Below are 3952 nucleotides of genomic sequence, written 5' to 3'. Positions count from 1 at the left end.
TACTTTTGTGCTGCTAGCTAGTATATTCCCTTAGTGTCCTACACAGAATAGACTTATACTATACTACAGATTAGCTCACCCTTATGGGGCCTGACTCAAAGGAACCTAACTGTAATGAGACATGGCACAGCCTTGCTACAAACTGCATTTATCCAGTTACATTATTGGCTGTGGACTGTTACTATAGCCACTCTGCAAGTATTGCAATGTGTAACTTATGTATTATTCCAGAGATGTTCAAAAGTCCCCTTTATATAACCCAGTACATCCTTCAGCCTCCCTCCACCTTTGTTTACTGTTTACATGCTTCAGCCCACTTGTTTACATGCTCAGCCATGCTCAGCAATGCTCAGCAGCTTCAGCCATGCCTTGGCAAACATTACCTGAAGATCTAGACCATCACAAACCTTCCAGACCTTCTAAGACTGCTTACATGATGGTTTACCCCTTTAAATCACTCCCACACACTCTAAGTCCATTTCCCACATTGTAACTTAGCCAAATCAGATGTGAACTGTCTAGTGGTATTTCAGCATGATCTCACATGATTTATAGATCATACAGCGTGGTTTAAGCCTGAATCTCAACAAGTCCCACATCTGATTCTCCATCAGGGAGTCATACTCTGCTTTGACAGCTGCCTCCCACTGTTTGGCATCATGTCTGGTCCTAGCTTCAGCCAGAGTGCTGGGTTCTTCCTGTGGAACTTCCCCAATGGTGAAGGCAAAAGCCAGGTTTGACTGAGTTGGCTTTGCAATCCACCACTCTCCCAGTGGCCTTCCCTTTGCTATCTCCTTCACTCCCAGCTTCCTTCCTGCATGTTTCTTCATGCAAAAGCCATGATGTGAGGAATTCCAGCATCAGAGAATCACTCCTGGCCTCCAAAGACACCACCAGCTGTTCATAACTCTCTGGTAGGCTGTAGAGTAGGGTGATGACTTGGTCTTCTTCACTGACTGGCGCCCCAATGGCCTCCAACTGCTGAGCCATTGTCCTGACTGTGTTTATGTGTCCCAACATGCCCCCAGCGCCGTCTTCCATCTTCAGAGTGAGAAATTTCCTCCTTAGATAGAGCCTACTGGCAATTCCTTTCCTTTGGTGGATGTCACTGAGCTTTAACCAGGCCTCCCTTGCAGTCCCAGCCATCTGGACATGCATGAGTTGGGCATCACTCAGTGACAGAGCAATTACAGCCATTGCCTGCTCATCCTTTCTCCTCCAATCCTTCTCAGAGGTTCCCTCCATGCTCTGATCCCCCTCAATCACACCCCACAGCCACTTTTCCTTTAGCAACATCATCATTTTGAACTTCCAGAGGTGGTAGTTCTCACCATTGAACTTTTCCAGCATGAGTTTGGTGTCCAAGTCCGTGTTTGACATGTCTGAGCTGATTTGGTGAATGGATTTGCCATTGGGGAAGAGGTGAAATCATCCTGGTGTGGTAAGTGGTCCAAACATGATCCTGGGAAGAGGATAGGTCCGGTCCGTCAGGAAGGTGGTGTGGCCATCAGGAAAGAGATTTGAAGCAGGAAAATATCAGTGATAGCAATCAGGGCTCATGACCTATTGAACTTAGCCCTTGGAACTCTGATTTCCCATGTAGAAATCACTTCTGAAAGGTCTAGTAATGCCTGTGGCCACTAGTAAGACTTCTGGGTGCAGTAACTTGTGGGATAACATGCTTGCATTAATTCAGAGACGTGCAAAAGTCCCCTTTATATAACCCAGTACATTCTCCAGCCTCCCTCCGCCTTTGTTTACTGTTTACATGCTTCAGCCCACTTGTTTACATGCTCAGCCGTGCTCAGCAATTTCAGCCATGCCTTGGCAAACATTACCTGAAGATCTAGATCGTCACAAACCTTCCAGACCTTCTAAGAGTGCTTACATGATGATTTACCCCTTTAAATCATTCCCACGCGCGTCTGTGATCATTCTGATTACTCTAAGTCCAATTCCCCACGTTGTAACTTAGCCAGATCAGATGTGAACTGTCTAATGACATCCCAGCATGATCTCACATGATTTATAGATCATACAGCGTGGTTTAAGCCTGAATCTCAACACTCCCACTCAGTGAATCATCTGATTTCCGACAGAGACCCATTTTACCACAAAGTTTAAGGTGTTTTGTCTTGGGTAAGGCCTTGGTGAGAATGTCAGCCGTCATTTCTTCTGTCTGACAGTACTTGAGGCTGATTTTCTTGTCTTCTACTGCTTGTCTGATGAAGTGGTGCCACACATCAATGTGTTTGGTCCTTGCATGATGTGTTGGGTTGTTGGCAAGTGCTATGGCACCCTGATTGTCACCATACAATGTTGTAGGACCACTTTGCTGATGTCCTAGCTCGCCTAGAAGTGTTCTGAACCAGATAACTTCCTTGGTAGCTTGACAAAGAGCCATGTACTCTGACTCTGTTGATGATAGGGCGACTGTAGGTTGCCTCTTGCTTTGCCAGCTGACTGTGCTGCTGCCAATCTTGACTAAGAAGCCAGTGGTAGACTTCCTGAAGTCCAAATCACCGCCCCAATCTGCATCAGAGTATGCAGATAGCTCCCACTCGCTCTGAATGCCGCCCAGTTGAAGTCCTAGGTCTGTGGTGCCATTCAGGTACCGCATGATCCGTTTGACTGCTATCCAGTGCTGATGTCCGGGGTTGGAAAGGTACTGGCTGACTGATCCAACTGCCGCTGCTATGTCTGGTCTGGTGCCCAGCATTGCATAAATGAGACTTCCAACAGCACTTCTGAAAGGAACCCCATTCATTTCTTGCTGTTCTGCCTCAGTTTGTGGTGACATGGCCTTGGTGAGCTTGTGGCCATTCTCTAGTGGTGTGGCAACTGGTTTGCTGTTACTCATGTTGAATTTCTTCAATGTTTGACCGAGGTACCGCTGTTGGGAGAGCCAGATTGACCTGTTGGCTCTGTCCCTGACCACTTGAATGCCGAGAAAATGCTCTAACTGGCCCATATCAGCCATCTTGAACTGCTTCTTGAGTTCTTCTTTGAGTTTTAACAACTCCTGGTCGTCCTTTGATGCCAGAATAAGGTCATCCACATACAGGATAAGGTGGATGCCCATCTTCTTGTTGATGTACAGCCCGTGGTCTGATTCACACCTTTCAAAGCCAAGTTCTTTGAGTTGCCCGTCAATGACTTTGTTCCAGGCTCTTGGAGCTTGCTTTAGCCCGTACAAACTCTTCTTCAGCTTGCAGACAAGCCCATTTGCCGTGGTGAAGCCTTCTGGTTGGTCCATGTAGATGTCCTCCTCAATGGTCCCATTCAAGAATGCTGTTTTGACATCCATTTGGTGAATCTCCATGTCCTTCATGGCTGCTAGTGTCAGGACCATCCTGATGGTTGCAAACTTGACTACTGGGGCAAATGTCTCCTTGTAGTCCAGTCCTTCAACTTGGGAGTATCCTTTGGCTACCAGTCTGGCCTTGTAGCGCTCTACAGAGCCATCTGACTTGAGTTTCAGCTTGAAAACCCACTTGCAGCCAACTGTGGATCTTCCTGGTGGTAGTTTGACTAAGTCCCATGTCTGATTCTCCATCAGAGAGTCATATTCTGCTTTGACAGCCGCCTCCCACTGTTTGGCATCATGTCTGGTCCTAGCTTCAGCCAGAGTGCTGGGTTCTTCCTGTGGAACTTCCCCAATGGTGAAGGCAAAAGCCAGGTTTGACTGAGTTGGCTTTGCAATCCACCACTCTCCCAGTGGTTTGTGAAATCTGGCACTCTTCCTGCTGAGTTCTGGCACTTCCTCAGCATCCTGGAAGTCGTCCCCATCATCTTCTGATGCTGAAGAGTTGTCTGGAGTGATGCTAGATGGTCTCTGAGTCTCTTGAACCGTCCCTAGCCCTTCTTGGTCATCCAAGAACGAAGGCTCCCCTCCCAGAGGCATCTGTAGCTCTTGGTCTTGCTGTGGTACACTCTGCAGTCGCTGCTGAGT

This window comes from Spizellomyces punctatus, assembly GCF_000182565.1.
Source record: "Spizellomyces punctatus DAOM BR117 chromosome Unknown supercont1.16, whole genome shotgun sequence".
NCBI lineage: Eukaryota > Fungi > Chytridiomycota > Chytridiomycetes > Spizellomycetales > Spizellomycetaceae > Spizellomyces > Spizellomyces punctatus.
The sequence above is the reverse complement of the archived record's forward strand: the minus strand, read 5'-3'. Positions refer to the sequence as shown.